Source organism: Colius striatus, chromosome 1 (genome assembly GCF_028858725.1).
Source record: "Colius striatus isolate bColStr4 chromosome 1, bColStr4.1.hap1, whole genome shotgun sequence".
Classification (NCBI taxonomy): Eukaryota; Metazoa; Chordata; class Aves; order Coliiformes; family Coliidae; genus Colius; species Colius striatus.
The window spans coordinates 110,320,413-110,340,895 of record NC_084759.1 but is presented as its reverse complement, the minus strand read 5'-3'; the positions used below and the strand labels follow the sequence as shown (position 1 = coordinate 110,340,895).

The 20,483-nt window shown below is 36.3% G+C and overlaps 1 protein-coding gene across 1 annotated transcript in view; it reads left to right on the top strand.

Moving 5' to 3' along the window:
• The window catches only part of EPHA6 (EPH receptor A6), a 497,763-nt gene that overhangs the window by 396,912 nt on the left and 80,368 nt on the right, over positions 1 to 20,483 (top strand). The window lies entirely within an intron of this gene.

Genomic DNA, 20,483 nt, shown 5'->3' with positions numbered 1-20,483 from the left:
GATTCTGTGATAATAGGACATGCATGGCCTATCTGTTTTCAATTAGAAATGGTGTATTTTTTTTTAATAAAATTCCTTTTCATTCAAAGAAAGTCTTTCCAGGTTCTTATTAAATAGATTGTAAAGTTTACTTACAGGTAAGTGGGATACAATAGACAAAAGCACAAACACTACTGACTTGACAATTTAGTCAGCTCCTGAACTCATGTCATTGGAACAGAATTTCACTTGGTTTATGGGATGACCTTGTTCAAATCTGTGTTTCTAAATTAAGATGAAAGGGATTTTTTTTTTTTCTTCACACAATATTGCAAGGATAAATGCATCACTATTTAAGAATGTTTGGTTACTAGACTAACAAATTCTATTATGTTGCAGACTTCTGGAAACATACAACTTTTTCTTCTCTGTTGCTCTCCTGTCAGTAACTGCTCTGCTGACAAAACACAAGTCAATACTGTCTGAGCAGCATTGGAGATGTTTTATAAGAGATGTAACTGTATGAACTCTGTAGAGTTTAGCTCCTTGCTTCATAATGAGCAGTAATTACAGAAATTAAATTCCACCAGTCTTCACCAACATGTGCAGTTTATGAAACAGTATCACACATGTGACTAGGATCTGTGTGGTGGATTTAATAATGTATGTCTCATTTCTGAGGAAGGCTAATCGCTGTGATTTATGAACATTGTTTAAATCAAATTAGATGGTATACACAAGTACAGTGTAATGTGCTTGGCAGTGACATGATTGTTTAGTCTTTTCCACACTTATAATTTTTTCTTTCTGTAGTGCGTCACCATCAATCTAGAGAGAAAAGAAGAAATTAAGATTATATTCAGAAAACAGAAACAAACAGATAAATCAGTGCTCCAACATTAGAGTATTGGTTCCTGTTCTACAGGAAATGTGATTGTTGACAACTATAAGTAAAGAAGTCATCATAAGTAGTTCTATTTTTCTCTAAGGAGTCAACAAACTTTATTATTACATTTGGAATCTTTACTAAGAGGTAATATAAAAATAATAGGTGTTACTAATATACACTATTATAGTCATACTGTCCTATAAAAAATATGCATCTCAGATGTAAGTAAAGAAAGTTTGATTTAAAATATTTTTGTGTCTATCAGATTTAATAAAGCAAAGCAATTATACAGAAATATTTATAGAAAAGGCATGTAAAGTGTAGTTTTATAAAGTGTAAAGAACAAAGTTGTACAGTACTACTCGCTGCAGGGAAGAAGCTAAGAGGAAGGCTGAGCCATGGACACATGCTCTCTGCTGTCCTTTTCTTTTACCATTTTATCTTTAGGATGTTGTTTTGCATTTATACTGCCCCACCTATGGTATTTAGAGAATAATATGACTTCAACTGGGAGCAGAACAGTTACCTTGCATTTGACTAATCCTAAATGTAGGGTTGCACAAGCCAAATGAGACAGAAATTTCCCATAACTAAAAGGTGTGCTGTAAAAGTTAGACAGAACCTAGAGAAATTGTCCTAGAGAAATTATTTATGTAATGATAGCATGATTAAAAGGTGTTTTATGATAAAAATTAGATTAATAACAGCAGAAAACTATTTATCTGATATGCATTACAGTTCCACTAACCTGTAAAGACACAATGGAGGCAGTAAATTTGATTAATAGGCATGGAATGCTGTTCTTAGCACATCCTTTCCTCTTTGCAACCATTAATCATTAACATCTAGCACTTGCTGATATATATTGCATCAGTTCATAAGCAATACCTTCCATTACGGTGTCTTTGACTTTTGAAGAAAACAGAAAAAGGATTTTATTGTAATAAGCAGAAGTGCTCTCCCAAGTCAATAGTTATTGCAAATAACAAATTTCTGCTCAATACAAATGAGAGCTTTAATGTAGTGTTACCAGATAAGCAGATGTTAACTCTTAAGTGATTCTATTTTCAAAATGTATATGGTATATGTACTGTACAGGATGAAAAAATGCTAAACTAAGCCTGCATAAAAGTAGGTTCTGATTGCTTCATTTCTCTTTTGTCCTAACTGCAATCCCTATTCACGGAGAGCAGTAGGCAGAACACTTGCTGTAGCACAAGCTCTCTGTTAGCAGAGAGATCATTTCAAGGGCAATTTGCCAAGCCAAGGCAAATACACTGTGGCACAGAATCTGGATGCGACCATTCTCTTATATTGCTAATCAGCAGTCACAGGGAAAACTTTATTCCCATTTGGTTTTTTTAGCAACACCAATCCTTGCATGATTTGCCACAAAAGACTGTTTATTGCCTTCCAAATGTAAGAGATGCTTAGGCATTTTATAAAAACATCCATGTTTCCCTTTCAAGTCATACTAGCACAGTGATAATTTGGGGAGCTCTTCTTGAGTGTGTCAAGGTATGCTCATCTGATTTGTATGTCATTGTTGATACTGCTGGTATTTCATAAAAAGTTATAAGAAAAATAAAACTTCTTTCTCCAGTGCAAACATATGTAACCAACATTGAGGTCTGGGCTTTATAGAGGTAAGATATGTCTTACGCTTCTACATTGGGTTAAAGTCTGTTGCACACTTTCCGTGAAAAGTCTGTAAATTAAAGCTATGCTTACAGCAAACACCTGCCAACATAACTATACCTACAACAGACACAAAATGGTCTCTGACTATTGTAATGGTACTGGAAGAAATCAATGGTATTACACTAGCCAAACTGGAATATACCTAGTGTAGTGTGAAGGCATCTTGAACAGCAGTTTAAAGCACAGCCTTGTCAGTACTGTGTAATACTGTGTCAGTACAAAATACCAATGTGTTCAAGGGCTTTATTGTAGTCATAATCTTAATTTTTTTCCCTTCTCCCTCACACTTTACCCCAAGTAACTTTCAATTGTTAAAATTAATTTCTAATGAATTGCCTACATTTCCAAACTTTGATTACTGGAGTATTCACAACTGTGACATGTACATGAGGAATCTTTTTAAGGGCATTCATTTTCTTTAACAACATTATGTATATTGTTGTTCTCCAGAAGAATTTTCAAATTAATCCCTTCAAAAAATGATGATGAATGAATACAGCATCTAGATTTCTGGTTCTGTGTAAGCTCACGTCCCAATAACATTGAGTCTGGATTTCGAATGACACCTTCGACTCCCGTATTGTCTTCTCACTGTTTTGCTTTCTCCTCACCGTTTTTCTTTAGTAAATTTCAAATTGTGAATGCTATCACAGTTCTGAAATCTTTAGTCAGTCTTCTGCCAGATTAAATTCAAAGCTTCAATTACTGAATTTCTTTTTGCATTGTCATATATCACCCGTTCAGTGCAAGCAGAGTCCTAAGGTCAGTGTACTTTGCCTCATCCATGAGGAACACAAAGCAGCAACATGATCTTCTTTCACTACAACTTTTACTATGTAACTCTTCATATCCGACCCATTCTTCATTTTTCAGAAATGTGGGAGATAATAATGAGTTTCCTTTTTTTCAGCCAAGACCTTTAAGCCTCTGGTGTAATGAACCTAATGTTGCCCATTTATCTGATTATTAATAGGATGAGACTGTTAAATGGAAAATCAGAAATCATTTTGGAAGATGACATATTTTGCAGTACATGTTTTTATTTCACACAGCATTGTTTATTTGTCCATTATGCAAAAAGATTGAGGAAGATTTTGGCAGTGTTTGTAACACCTTGGTCATGAATGGTGAAATTGTACTCCCAACAAACATAATCATGCAAAGTTTAAATGTTGGCCTTTTAAGAGTTGTGACTATTTCAAGTAGGCTACATCATGATAGCTTACAAAATATGATTATACACAAAAACAATGTGGCCTATGTTACAGTATTTATCATTGATTTCTGAAAAGAAAAAGCTTTAGGGCCAATGGAAAGCATAGAGTGTTAATAAATTTCACGTTAGCATTATAATATAACCTACAGTGTAACCAATTTCAAATCTTGACATTTACTGTTAGTAACCTCAGTGCACTACTAAGACATCACTGACATCTTCAGGCATGAATGGACTTTGAGGTCAAAATGGCTTCAGATCCTCCACTTGAACTCACCCCTTGCATTACAGGCATTTACGACTGCCGTATGCAACAGAGATGCACAGCTGAGTATGAAGACACTATTTATGCTTGAATATCAGGAACAGTGGTGGTGATGCTATGTGTGTCGTATTAGCCAATGAGCTTTACATGGCACTAGGCTAAATTTGTCTCATGAAACATTGTAGATGTGCACACAAGGATACACAAAACACCAGAATTTCAATTATGTTATAAAATGTTCTGTAGGTGGAGCTGTAAATTTAAATGTGGTTCAATGCCTTTTTTGTTCCCTTGTATCCTGTTTCATGAGTAAATATCACAACATGTTACCAAATACAGTGTTGCCATGGCCAGCAAATTAATGCAAAAACCACAACTACTGCCTGCACTGTTAGCAAAATTTACTAGATCAATTTATTAAAATGTCATCCAAAATACAGAGTTGAAAGAGCTGCATCCATGATTGCTATAACAGAGACAAAACTACCTACTTATAGTCTTCTTGCAAAATAGGTTACCCTTCATGACTTGGTATTCAATGAATATAGTTGATGTTGATACAACTGAGTTATTCTTAACACATGCACACATGCATGTGGATATTTTAAAGTACCATGGATTCCATTTGTTGAATGTTGCTAGCAAAAATTAAGAATACACATTATTCTGAATGATAGATACTTAAAAGAAAATATCTTTTAAAGCTCTGGAAAAATAATTTTTTATCTCATTTATTGCATTCTGACTTTTTGCAAAAGTCAAAGGGCCGTTATGGTTTGTCACAGTCAAATCAGTCATACTACTGTGTTCCGCTCTTCTGTTTTGCAGCTAGCAAGCTATGCAGTATAACTGCCAATTATGCTGTAACATCTTTCACAGGATGATAAGCAATGAAGAAAAACCACTACAAGTATATTACCAAACAGCTAATATCTTGTTAGCAGAAGCTTAATCTGACCAAGAGACACTATCTAACACAACTAAACTTCTATAATTCTACTTTTACAGGTTACGTATGAGAAATACTTTCTTGAGGATCCTTTGCCTTCAGATGTCTGTATTCAGACATATAGGGCTTGACTTTCAAAGATATTTAGATGCTTTGATGTGAAATGTAGTTCTAGTAGAAAAATAGGTGACAAAAACATTCCTACCAGCAGCCATAAAAAGATAAAGTCCTGTCAATAAGAAATGTCCGGATATTTTTTTCTCTACAAGGAAAAGCGTGATCATCAATTTGCCTTATTAACATAGTTATTAACTGCAAGTGGTTGCATTTCTATGTATCTTCTGCATAAAGTATGCAATTTCTTCCTCCGCCATGAAAGTAAAGAATATGATACTGTAAGTTAAAGGGCAAGATAGTTACACTGTGTATGTCATAAATGAAGGATTTGGGTTTTTTTAACAACTGTAACCAGAAGATTTAACTGCTAGCATTGGGAGACAAGATTACACTGTGCTGATAGACTTGCTGATCTGATCATATAGGCAATGATAAGAACAATTATAAATGACAGTTGCAATTGCAGTTGACAGTTAAAGGAGTCAGAGGGTTAAAGAGTGTATATAAAGCAATCAATAAGCCTGATTAATAAGCTGTGTTTGCTTGATTTAGTTTCATAATTGTACACTCATTTCTTTTTCTATATAGAGGTAATAACACACTAGTAAATATACATGTGATTGAGTACTGGTCAAGTCCTGCTGCAACTTTGTTGTTGCTAAGTCTGTACTGAGAAGTGACATTGACATTGCTCTCATTGACATTAATACCCAGACATACTGAGTTTGAGAATAATTAATAATGATAGCTAACAGAGGTTCTGCTGCATTTTAGAGCCTAGCCAATTCAGATTATAACAAAAGCATTATTGGTAAGTTTCAACCTAATTGTTATATTTATTGAATTTATTCAATAAATTTATTTGATTTATTGAAAATTGAAGCAGGGTTGTGTCCTTTAAAAAGGTAGATTAAATAAACTTTGTACTCTTTTCAACAATAAATCTTTGTCTTGTAATTCACAGAGTATACAGCATTCGGCTTTGAAGGATATGGAGTGGTCATCTTGTCCATCCTCCTGCCTCAAGGCAGAATCAATTGTATTTAAACTAGTCTGGATAGATTATTGCCTATCCTGTTCTGAGAAACCTCTCCTGGTGAAGATTCCATAGCCTCCCAGGGGAATCTATTGAATGTTTATCTGTCCTCATACTTAACCTTCCTAGTGTTAAATTGCTTACTCTTTGATGTTTTTTCTTTGTTACACCTTAAGGCCATTAACTCTTTTCCTGTCTGTGGTGGAAAGTTTGTTCCTTTCCTCTTTGCAACAATACTTTACATTTGCAGACCATTATAATGTCTTTACTGTCTTCAGTAAATCACCCAGGTTCTGTCAAGTCTTTCTTCATTGTATATGTTTGCCAGACCTTTGGTCATTCTTAATGCTTTCCTTTGAACTCTTCCCAGTAAATTCGTATCTTCTTTAAAGTATGGCTTTCAAGAGTAGATATGGTGAATGCTGAGCCTTACCTTCTACTAGCAAGCAGGAAATAATCTATTTTATATGTAAACTGTGTTATTCATCTTTAAATATGTGTGGTTTTCAATAGCAACCCTATGTTGCCATTGATGTATTTGTGTGGTTGCTCACTGTCATCTCCATTAACCTCCTTTGTCTTCTAGAATATTGTTCTATGTTTTCTCACACCTTTCTTTAGCATGCTGAGTCCTTCCATTTTGCTGTCTTTCTCAGGTTTAGAGACATACTCTTAGTTCCAGTATCACAGCCATTAAGGAGAAAACAGAAGAGCACTAAAAGCTCTGAACCATACTACTTGTATCCTTCCAGGTTTACAGCGAACCACTGAGGATAGTTTCCCAACTGTCATTATCCTTACTATGCAGTAGTTCCATCAGAAGTTTCCTGGGGAAATTTAAGGAAAGAGTTGGATCACAGAGTATTTAGAGTACAAGTTTGTATGGATAGTGATGTAATGTAGCCAAGACTGTCATTGCCTCAGATGAATTTCTGTACTACTTTTCTTTCTTTTGTCTTCCCATGTCTCTTAGTTTCTAATTGTAATTCTTGTACTACCAGTCACCTAAAAATGAAAGAGAATCAATAAAGGTACTGTAGGTTGCAGCAAAATGAGATAAGACCTTATACCAAGAAGACTGTCACAGTTACGGGAATATATCTCTATATTTTCATGGATTACAGTTGAGTTTTGATCATAAACCAACAGATCTGTCTTACTTAGGGTAGAAGCCTAAGTTTTGCCTGTTTCATGATCTTTTCAGTTAAGATGTTACACTAAGACTGCACTTTTATGGGAGAAATCTTGATCAGATATGAAAATAATAGAGATAAATAAATGTTTCTGTCTCATGTCATATTTTGGGTCTAGATCCATGTCTGATACCAAGGAACACAGCTTCTCCTTTAGGTGACAAGATGAAAGATGGGACACATAATCATATCACCATGATTATGTCTCCATTTCACTTTTTTAAAGTGAAAGAGCTACTATTCCCACTGGCTTAACTAAATTCAGATTTACATCACTGTATCAAACTAATCACAGAATCACAGAATTTTATGTGTTGGAAGGGACCTTGAAAGATCATCTAGTCCAACCCACTTAGTGCTTTCAATTTGATGCAAAGTTATTCTCAATGTATTAATGTCTCTTAAAGTTTGGTTGAGGGTAAAGAATTCTTTTTCACCTTCATAATTCTGTTCACATTTTTCCAATTCTTTGGATAAGCCTACTACCTTACATGTATGAAAAGGTTATTGTAGAGACTTACAAGTTCATTTATCAGAATTATAACATCATAAAATTCTTTTGGTTGGAAAAGACCTTTAAGATCATCAAGGCAAACCATATTTATAAAGTGGGTAGAAACCCAGGGGGCAGAGTGCTTTTGAAGCCATAATCATTACACCTAATGTAATGCTGGAACCTTGTTAGGGAAGAGTTGACAAATCTAGTGAATGCAATAAATAATATTAATCTTTTGTAGTCCGGTGGATTTTAGGTATTTAAGGATGGAGGTAAGTATCCTAGTACTTTTGCAAACCTCGGGAAATTCACAGAATCATAGAATCATTTCAGTTGAAAAGACCTTGAAGATTGTCAAGTCCAACCACACAGCCAAGTCCATCACCAAACCATATCCCTCAGCACCCCATCTACACGTCTTTTAAATATCTCCAGGGATGGTGACTCCACCACCTCCCAGGGCAGCCCATTCCAGCATCTGACAACACTCTCAGTGAAAAGTTCTCCAATCTAAACCTCTTTTGGCACAATTGGAAGCCATCTTGTCTTATCTTTCGTTACTTGGGAGAAGAGGCTGACTCCCACCTCACTACAACCTCCTTTCACATCTCCCCTCAGCCTCCTTTTCTCCAGACTAAACAACCTCAGTTCCCTCAGTGGGTCCTCCTAAGACTTGTTCTCCAGACCCTTCACCAGCTTCATTGCCCGTCTCTGGACATGGTCCAGCACCTCCATGTCCTTCTTGTAGTGAGGGGCCCAGAACTGAACACAGTATTTGAGATGTGGCCTCAGTAGTGTCAAGTACAGAGAGAAAATCACTTCTCTGGTCCTGCTGATTACACTGTTTCTGATACAAGCCAGAATGCCATTGATCCTCTTAGCCACCTAGGCACACTGCTGGCTGATCAGCTTATTCTATGTCTCATTAAAGTAAATAGGTACAAGAGAGCAACTAGATTTTTATTGGTAAATTGAGATCCTTACTTAACTTTTTTTTTAACTAATGTAAATGTCTGTGCTCCTACCAAAAATTAAAAAGTACAGTTAACTCTATATGGGATATACTGACAGTTTTTAGGGACTGATAGTATTGGTGTTAACACTTGCAACCATGTTATGCTGCCAGGTTCTAGTTAGCAGCTGTTTGTGTTAAGGTCCTCACAGAAGAAATAAGAAAATGTGTTGTGTAAAAATACCCTAATTCAGCTAATATGTAAAGTTAAATAGATCAGTTTAAATGATTGAACTTAGATTAACTGGCTGAATGTCTGAGTCATGAAAACTGTTCTAGAAAAGCTGTACCCTTTCTCTGGTTCACAACTCTTTAAATTTTACTCTTTTTTGCAAGTATATAATTAAGGAATAAAATAACAAATGATTTGTAGTCTATCTTGCTTAAGCCTACCAGTTCACTTTGCAAACAGAACATGCAAGACCAACATCAGTAATTAGTTGAAGGGGCAATGCCAGCAGGACTGTACAAGTTAATATGTAGGGACAAGTTGTGGTCTATAGCTTAACCCAAACTGGAGTAAGAAGGAGCCTTGTGATCGATAGCCTGTCACCCTAAAAGAAAGTCCATCAGCCCTAGGGAACGTCTAGTTCATCAGGCAGTTATGGTGATGTTGTCCAGATGTCACACGTGGTCTGTCATATAAATATCTGCTTCAATAGGTTGTAATGTGGTCTTTACTGCAACTTATAGGTTCATAGTAAAATTTCTAATGGAAGGTAACAAGCTTGAGATGCCTGTAACAGCAAATTCGTATGAAAGAGAAGAATTAATCTAGAGATTGTTATTTTTTTCATATAAATGACCTGATGTATTTTGTGGAGACATAAGATCTGGATGTGAGAAAAATAAATCTTTGGTTAATTTCAACTTTACCTTTTTTCTAATACAAGGATTGATATAAACAGCTATAGTTATAAAGCTTAGGATGAGATAGAAAAAAGATTAGAAGAAAAATAACTTCTTGAGAAGGAGGTAATACTGGTTTGTTTTAGCAAACTGCAGATACATTTCTCTGAGTAAGAGTTTATATCAAACTAGACTCATTCTCCTCACACAGGAATCAAAGCAATTGTATGGAATATTGCCAGCTGGGACATGCTTCCCACATATATATTAATTTTCCAGTGTACGGAACAAAAAGTTGCTGAAAGTAATTGTTTTCAGTGATTAGCAAGAAATTTTTGAAATTTGGAAGTGAAACAGTCATATTATGTAACGAAAATCTGTTCAGACTTTTTTGAGCTATGTTCTGTTGAAAAGTGCCATGTGTTTTCTGTGTTCTGCTCTGGAGAGAGAGTGAGAACTTTATTGACAGAGGTTTGCAGTGAATACACAGTTGCACGTCTTGCTTCCTGATCTCAGCATTGCAGCTTCATCCAAGGCAGATAAATTATTTCTTCTTCCATTATTCTTCAAGCACAATCATCAACATTCATAAAAAATAATGCCATCATTTTAATAGAGTTTTCAACTGTAAACTATTTATTCAGAATCTATTAACTCAGCCTATCACTATGTTCTTTGTGTTTCTGACCTCCAAATTTCTCTAATGTGAGTCTCACTGTATCCATTTCACAGACTGTAATTATCCTTCTGATTCTTAACACATTTATAGTTCAGGTTCCAGAAGAATAAATAATTTAAATGCAAACTGTCTGGGATCTATTCCAGACTCTTGAAGTTTTAGTTGGAAATACAGTTTGTGAAAAATATTGCATCTTAATCTTACAGTTCTTCACAGATAAACACTGCTTATAAATCAGGAGTAGATGATAAAACTCTTAATAGGAACACAATTAAAGACAGAAGCAATGTGGAAAAAATATATTTTTTAAAACACTATAATTAGATGATATGAGTCTGTAGAGCATTCAGTTTAAGTATGTTCTTAATATAAGCACAAAACACTAATGACAATCCTGTAAACACATTTTAAAAGGCAAATGTAATCAATCTGACATACTAGAATGGATTCATGACTACATCAGTTGGTAAGCATTGTCATTTTTCTACTAAAATTTAATAAGGTAATTTTAGCTGAATAAAATAAAAGTATATAAATACAGCTGATAATGACTTCATTTCAGTATTCTATCTAGAGAAGCATAGTAAAGTTTCATAATAGTAGAAATCTGAAACAAACTACTGTACTGTTGCTAGAATTCATGTAATTGAATTCCTTTGTTCCTGAAACAATAGAAACTCATTAATTTCTCCCAAGACTGATAACTTACTCACTTTGGAAATAAACCTTCACTGTTTCTTTTTTCTCCTTTTTTCCTGTCAACTATAGTTGAGTATGTTCTTCAGCATACAAACACTCTTAGGTGAGCTTGGCAGTTTGTTTCCAATTTTCAATTAATGCCTTTATAAGCATTGAAAAATAGCTTCATGGCCTGTGTAAACACTGACTGCCCACATTCATCTTGCCAGAATCACTGTTGCCTAAACTAGCACCAGGGAGAGAAGATGAGAGAGGTTTTACCACATGACATTCACCCTTAACACCAAATAGTCTTTGAGCTTGAGAGGAAACCCTCTGAAAACATTGATATCCACAAAGCGATAATTAAGAAGCACGGCTAATTATCTTTGGTCAGCTGTATTTTCCAATGAAAGGATGCAGAATTCCTGTATATATGCCACAGACCATCAGATAGCTACTCAGATAGCTACCACAGCTGCCTACAACAAGGCTTCTAACATGAATTGTCAGGTGCAGGCCAGGACAGCTTCACTCAGCCTAGGCATAGACAGGGTTTTATCTAGCATGTAGATTCTTAATGTAAACCAGTATATTTCTAGTCAAAGAGTTCATCTGAAATCAAGATAATGATAATGATCTTCTTACTTCTAATATTGGCATAAATTCTCTGAGGGAGTCACTTGGTGTTTGTAACCAAGAAGAAAATCAAAGCTTTGTACTTCATTTTATTGATATTAGTGAATCATGAATGGTATGAGTGTGAATAGTAAAAGGAATCCTCTCCCTCAATTTACACTCTACATTTGTTTAACAAAAAAATCACTCTTTGTCAATTAACTTTTTGGAACTTCAGTCCCAAGTGTTTTTCCCAACTGAAAACAGTGAGTCTTTTTCAATGATACTAATTACTGCCTAAAAGTGGAGAGAGTTTATCTCCTCTTTTTGTTCATTACGTTACAGGCTAGCTAAGCTAGAAGAGTAGATAATCAGGGATTTAATTTCAGAACCGCATGAATACATTCATCTTCAGATGTCACCCATGAAAAGCTATTTCACTCATTAAATTAAAATTCACTGCAATTTTTAAACATTAAATACAGCATTAAAACCTATTATCTGTATTTTTTATGTAAACACCAAGATAAAGGACATCTGAAAATTTAAAAGCTCCTGGAACTTCTTAGCCATCCCATTTATAAGACCCCATCAGCATTTCACATGGGAGGTTTCTGTCTTAAAGGATGAAGAATTTCATATCACCAGAATGCTCAAAATTCCTTCCAAAATCACAAAAATATAGATGATCAAGAGATGACTGAAGTGAAAATCATATTGTTAATTATTAAAGGACTAATCATTCTGCAAAATCATATGTACAAAATTAATAACAAAGGTTTTGGCTGATACTTCAGGCTTGGTTTTTTTGCTGTCATGAAAGCTGTAATTCTAAAGTATTTTGTTTCCAGCTAATTGATGTGTGATTCTGAAATCCAAATGTACAGCACACAGTGCTTGGAACAGCATTCTGGGTAGGATACATAATTATAAATACATAAATATTTCAGAATTCTTGTTTAGCATTGGTTAAAGCTACTTTCAGTTTAAGCATAGACTGAAAAATACTTATTTAATAGACAGCTTACACATACACAGATTGTTTTATCCCATAACAAAAGCACAGTATTTCCAATTACTGTTGCATTAAGGCTACAGAAATGGTTCAACACAACAGTTGTTACTGCAGTTAAAAGCTTTAATCATATTAATTGTTGTCACATCAGTCTTCTGAGCCACCAGAACTTCAGTGTGCACTGACATTTAACACTTCACAAAATAAATGGCTAAAGTGTTTGTATAACTCTTTTCAAGCAATTTCCTCATTTTTTTTCCCCTGCAAATGGCCTGTTTGTCTAGAAGCAGTAAGGGAAATTAAATTAGATGTTAATGTTCCACCCAGATATTCTGTAACATCCATCATTTTCTCCTTAGGAGTTATAAGCTTCTTTCAGCATTTGCTTTTCCTCCCAGAGAAGTTATTAAGTAAAAATAAAATTTGCTAAAATTGACACTTTCTAAAATAGTCTCAATCTATGTAAATATTCCTAAATCTTGCTTTATTCCTAACTGCCAATCAAGAAATAAGAGAACTCCCGCTCTTCAGGTTCATAGGAAAGCATTGTCTTTCACTAGAATCTCAAGGTTAAACTCATCAGAGTTGGAGACCCAAACAGCAGCTTTATCCTACTGTTAGTTTTCTTCATGTTTCGAGTTAGACCCCCTAAATTTGAATTTGGAGCAAAGATTAGGAGACTTGACATAGAAAAGCAGATATTTTTAAATATTTTCACAACAACTAGGTTATAGCAGTCTACTTCTCAGAAATGAGGCCACAGCTAGTGCATGCTTTATTATTCCTTTATTATTCCAATAAAATTAAGAAAGTTCAGAGTTAAAATCAAACTGAAAAGTAAACCCAAAAAGGCATGGAGATAAAAAATCCAGACACTTGAACTACTCCTTGTGATATGATGCAAAAACCCTGTAGTGTAAATAAGCAAAACAGTATTTTTAGAAAACAGATCCTTTTAAAATTGTTGTTATTTCTTATTGTCACTGGAGAACAAAATAGAAAGTTTTCAAACACACAAAGCCTTCTTCATATTATTTTCTGAGCCTGAGTGCTGGAAAGCTTCCCTGCTCTTCCTAAAAATATTACTTGTATACTACAAGAGCTTTCGAGTCCATCACTACTCCAGCAGTATTTGTGTCATGGCAGCACCTATGTCCTCACACTAGGTCAAACAAAGGCAATACTAAATCTCCCTTAGCCTACTAGCAGAAGCAGAAAAGGAGGAAACAGTAAAGGAAGACAAGTTAACATTAAAGTTGCCTCAGAGGATTCCTAAACACATTCCAGGTACACGCTAAAGTTCACTTAAGTACATTAGTGTACTTCACTGTAGATGTCTGATTAAACCTTCAGTCTATTTTTTGATGGAAATTCTCATTCTACTTTATATAGTATATATGAATAATAAACAAAGTTGAAAAGTTTTTACAGTAATACTTTAGACATTAAATGCAGGTTGCTGCTGAATATTAAGAATCTCAAATCAAACCATTGAAAATATCAGAACAGTCATAGAATAACAAAATAACAAATACTATTCAAGACTCTGATTTTTTTTTTCCTAAACATCATAGAGTATGTTCATTTTGTATTTTGGGACCGTCCTTCTTTGAGAGACTATTCTGACAGAAATAAAATTAAATCTGGGTAATCTTTTCAAGTGAGGCACTGAAACCTATTGAACTAACATAATTACTCAGAGGCAGACAAAAGGAATTCCGGATTCCAGATGTGTGGGCAGCTGCATCACAGTCTGAGAATGTGACTGAAGCTCATTGCAGCTCCCTTCCAAACCGGACATACAATTTTTATTTCCATGGGCACATCAAGGAGACAGTATATACACATTCCACATCCTAGGATAAAAGTGATGCCTCACAATATTTTAAACACTAACAGAAACATCTAGGTTTTGTAATAGAGACCTTGCTTAAGTGACTATTCCCCAACACAGATTCCTCTCCAATGTTTAGGCACAGCTTTGTATTTGAAATTATGAAAATTCATTATCTGAAGGGGTTAAGATTCCAAGCTCTATCTTTTGCAACAATGAGATTAAAAAGCTTTAAAATTTTTCAGATAAAGGCAGTTAATGACTTATGAATTTCTGAAAGTGCATTCAGGAATGACAGAATTATTTGTGGGTGTTCTGGGATGAGTAAATGTCATTTACTCAAAATGGAATCTGAGGAAACAAAATTGGACTACCCTTTGAAGAATTGCTGCTGAATATTAGAGTACAAATTTCTCTGTGCACAGCAAAATGCATTTCATGCACATTTTGGTTCCACTTGTTTAGATACCCAAGAGCAGACTTTAGCTCTCAGTTTTCACTGTGTTATTTGCAAGGTGATGGACATTTTCCCATGGTCTGGCTGGACTGGATTACCTCCAGCAATGACTTCCAACTGCAACCATTCTGTGATTCTGTGATTTCAATAGGGTTATACACACTCATTTTTGTTACTTCTAACTGTACTGTAGTATTTTATGATATGTATATCAATATATTGTTTGATGATCTTAAAAATTAAGTTTTCCTAAGACATATAAGATATGGGTGTATATTCATACATACCACTCTATATCACCTTTGCTTGCATGTATCAAAAAGCCCTAAAATAAATTACAAAAGCATATTCAAGTCTCAAAATAATGTATTCAAAACATTTTAAAATTTAAAACATTTACTTCTAAATGTACTGAAAATATGATCCAACAAATTCATTCAGCCCTGCTTCTGATCTTTTTTTTTTCCCATTCCAAGTCAACTCTTTTGAACGTTCTACAAATTGTAATCTATTTTCAAAGTTTTATAAAACCATTCCTCATGAAAAACTTCCATATGTCCCCTCATAAAAGATTATGAAGTAAGGTGTAAATCCTGGTGGCCTAGGAAGGATAAATCAATAAATTCATGTGAGAGAAAAGTCAATTGGTTTTCAGTACTTTCCATAACGTATATATTACATTTTTTTTTGGAAAAAATGCTCTAACTCATCTTCTAGCTTCCCTGAGGAAACAGTAGCAACAACAAAAAAACAGATTTTATTTTAAAATGGAAGGTACTTGTAACAGAAGCCAGCCTTCTCCCAAACACTGAGTGATAACATTGGATAATTCCCCTAATCAGAAGCAGAAAAAGTCTCTGCATTCCATCCCCTAGTATTTCATTGCTAAATGTTATAGTCCTGACTTCAGGAGAGTGCTGTTAAGGGTGAAATTATCCTGGAGTCATGCAGTTGTTTCCTTCTAAACTGAACGTAAAAGCTCATTCTATGCAGTACAAAAGCCTTTTGACACAGTTCCCAAAAAAGTTCTTTTACAGAGTTCCTAAGAAATTTCTCTTAACTATATTTTACAATCCCTGTATGAAAAGCATCAAGACAACTGACTGTATGGAAACAGATATCAGTGGATTTTTTTACATTAAATACATTTACTGTGCATTTTTCCTTTTTTCTAAATTCTGAACAAAACCTATGAGTAAAGAACAGCAATCTAAAGTCTTCTTTTGATGGTACTGATAAAGAGATGATACTAGTAAAAAGAAGTAACTGCAAGTAATCACGACCTCTCTCAAATTTGGTCCTTATCGTGTATTGAATTAAGCAGCCAAAGAGTTCCCTTTCAATTTCAAGCTGTTAGATGCCCAAAAATACACAGCACCTGAAATGGTTAATTCCACCTGCAGAAAGTATTGGATTAGTTAAAAATGTAATAAATAAGAAAACAAAAACAACAAGTAACTGGTCTGAAGAGCAGTCTGCATTTTCAGTAGGCTTTCTAACAATCTGCTTCAGTCAGGTCGTTAGACACAATGCAGAGACTCCAGAAATGTTCTTTTGAAAAGCAAATCTCCACAAGCTGCACTAAAGTCTCACAAGCAGTATTGCTCTAGTGAGGAAAAAGAAAAAAAAGAAAAAGAAAGTGATAACTTTACTCCCAGCAAGGCTTAGGGACCCTGGCACAAACAGAACAAGCTGATGGACTTGCCTGCCTTCAATTGTACAGTTTAGCAGCTTCAGATGCTACCCAGTGAGTCTTGTGGACCCAGAGACTGTCATGGCATCAGCTGAAGTACTTCTGACGCTAGTGGGGCAAAGAAGCCAGCAGCTGTCAAGGAAGAAAGGGTTGGATGTGGACCTCTGTCACGGTTTGGCCCAGCTAGCACAGCAGCACCATGACAAGTCTCTCGCTCAGTGCCCCCATTCACCCCCACCCTCGTTAGGATGGCAGAGGCCCCACCAAAATGGGAGTAAAAAGATAAGCAAAGTTGTTGTGGATTGAGACAAGGGCAGGGAGGGCTCGCTGCCAATTACGGTTCTGGGCAAAACAGACTCTGGTACTCGACTTAGAGAGGAAAGTAGGAAAGTTTATTCTACAAGAAACAGAACGGAATAAAAGCAAAAAGGGAGTAGGATGATGAGAAAATTACAACCAGCACTTTAAGATCTCCCTCCCCCATCCCTCCTTTCTTCCCAGGCCCAGCTCACTGCTCCCCATATCTCTATCTCCTTTCCCCTCAACGGCTCAGAGGGGCAGGGAATGGGGCATGTGGTCAGTCTCTCACAGATGGGCTTTGCCGCTTCTGTCTTCTCAGATGAAGATGACTCCTGGCATTCTTCCCCTGCTCCAACATGGGGTTCCTCCCCCGGAACACAGTCCTTAACGAACTTCTCTGGTGTGGGTTGCTCCCAATAGCTGCAGCTTCTGCCGATACAGGGTCCCTCACATAGGGTGCAGTCCTTGGTAAATCTCTCTGGCGTGGATTCTTTGCCACGGTTGCAGTTTCTGCAATTTATAGGGTCCCTCTCTCAGGACAAAGCCTCTTCTGGGCATAAGTTTAATGAGCTGCTTTGTTGTGGGTTCCTCCTCACAGTTACAGCTGTGGATATTGGGTCCCTTCCTTGGGTCACAGCCTGCTCCAGCCATAGTGATAAAGGCTCCCTTCCTCGGGACATGGCCTCTTCCGGCCATAGTTTTAAAGAAGAAAATCACTGCCCCTGGCTCGGGGTCTGTAGTGAAGTGATTGGGTCCCCCCTACAGGACACAGCCTCCTCTGGCCATAGTCACTGTCCCTGGCTTGGGGCCTTTAATGAAGTGAATCTCTGCCCCTGGTCCAGGGCCAGCTTTAGCAAAATGAGTCTCTGCCCCTGATATGAGATCATTATCAAAATGAGTCTCTACCGCTGATGCAGGGTCTTTAAAGAAATGAAAATAAATCTCAGCCTCACCAGTTGTCTCCATAGAATGCAGGGGAGTCTCTGCTCCAGCACACCTCCTCCTCTCTTTCATCACTAACCTTGGAGTCCGCATGGTTGTTTCTCTCACTGTTCCTACTCCTTGCACCACCACCAGCCAGAAGAAGGGGCAGAATATGAAAGAAACAGGAAGAAGAAGGAGGAAGAAACCTCCTCTTCCAGCTTCTTCTTAAAAAGTGATCGTGGAGGCATCTAATTGGCTCAGTCCCATAAGTGGGTCTGGCTCAGAGCTGGGGAGAGTTGTGAGCAACTTCTTACAGGAGCCATCTTTACAGCCCTTTCCCCCTTACCAGAAAAGGCTGTCATGTCAAACCATGACAACCCCTGAGGACAGCTGGCACTGTGCTAACACTTAACTGCATATGGGAGCAAAACTGGTGGAAATATTTGCACTCAGATGTGAGTGGGTATGTACTGTCATTAACAGAATAAATCTGTATTCGATTTCTGTGGAAAATGCTGAGAGTCTTCTGCTGGAAGCTTCTACAAAGTGTCAGCAGCCAGACTAATGGGTCTGGTAAACATTTCTCAGCTTGCTTAATCCCTGAGAGTCTGAGAAAGTTGATTGATTCCATTTAAATTCATTTTATTATAGCTCACAACGGCCCAACATCCCCCATTCAAACAGAATATGTATTGTGTGTTTCACTCTGGTCCATTTATTCCACCAGTATTGCACCAGGCATGGTTGGTGCTGTTCTTTCCATCCATCCATCTGCTCTGTACTATTGTCGAGCAATGTGGTAGAACTTTCTCTCCTTTGCAGATCAAGTACTTTTCACCACAGTTACATTGCCCCTAGACCTAGTGCCTTTGGTGTGGGGAGAAGTGGCTGTTCCTTCTGGCTGGCTATGCTGTCATGATGCAAGTGCTAATAAATATGTGTGAATTAATCCATGTGCTCTGAAGCTGAACTAAGCATATGTATTTCCTTTACCCAGCTATCTACTCTTGCCCTTCTGTTCTGTGTGATAATATGCTACTAAAACCACGTCAGTTTAAGATACTCTAGCAGTAATTTCCCTATCAAATTCTGCAATTTGTGGAATGATATTCCCCCTGGAACAAGAGATAAAGATGGAAGGTGGGCTAATTGATTCAGCACTCCTCCACTACCTCTGAGCACAGGCACTTAGCTGTAATAATTGTAAAACAGAAGCATTTACACTGAGTTATAAACTAGTATCACAGGACTCAAAAAATGGTGCATACTTCATGTACTGTTAGCTATTCAGAGTATTGCCATATATTTTTACTGTTTCACTGCACTTTTTGAACTAATATCTGTAACTAATGTAGTTTCCCATGTTAAGGTGGCTTAATGTTTGCAGTGTATAGCTATGGAGGTGGGAGAGGTTGGGTTTTTTTCTCAATAAATCTATGCTTGTAAGCTGTTAAATTACAGCTGTATTTCAGGGCACTGAGGAATCATTTATGTCTCCTTTTCCCAATTTAGAACCAGTAAGGCCTTGACTAAAAACTCCTCTCATTATTGTAACTGCACCCACTGCAAAACTGAGTGTTTTTACATATAACAATCGAATGAGTGTAAAGCAGTAGTCTCTGTATGATGTGCGCTGTCAGAATGGCATTCCTCAAGAAAGTCAGTTAACTAAGAAATAATATCCTAGCACCTTGAAAGTGTTCAATGTGATTGCTTTAAAGAGATTGTTTAAGTTAAGCATTAAGATTTCTACTGTTAGCATACACCTCTAAAAAACTCGTATTGTTTTTGAAATTTAGAGCATAAAGCAGCAAGATATAGAGCAGTAAGCATATTTTATGTGGACTTCTTTAGCTAAGTGTCATGGTTTGACATGAAAGCCATTTCTGGTAAAGGGGAAGGGGCTGTAAAGATGGCTCCTGTAAAGTTGTTTTTCTTCCCTCTTCTTCTTAAAAAGTGATTGTGGAGACATCTAATTGGCTCAGCCCCAGAAGTGGGTCTGCCTCAGAGCTGGGGAGAGTTTCGAGCAATTTCTTTTTAATATCTTGCTCCCATTTCTCTTCTTTGTTGTGTTAACAGAATTTTCTGCCTTTCTCTCTTGAAAACAATTTTTTGTGGAGATTTTCTTTCAAATATTTCATGAATGTTTATACAAACAAGTCAAAATTTGAGTAGGCTTCTAAATTACTGTAAATGCCCAAAGCTCTTCAAAAACCTCTGTCCTTGATTGATGAGACATACAAGAAATAATTTGCTTTTCCAGTTACCTGCAATCATAATTAACTTCCACATATACAGTCATATAATAGAGTCTCAATTAACTTCCACATATACAGTCATATAATAGAGTCTCAAACCCTATTCACATCGTGCAGGCATTAATACCAAAATCCCTCATTAGTTCATTTTGGAGTATGTTCTGTATTTTAATTTAGGACCATGCATGTTTTAACATGAATGAAATCTGTCATTTGTCTGCATTTTTATGTTGATGGATACTGATTAGAGTTGAATGTTACCTCCTTCATCCTTTTCGGAAGCTGTTTTTGGTCTTCTAGAAGGGACTAAATGAGGTCTTGTTCT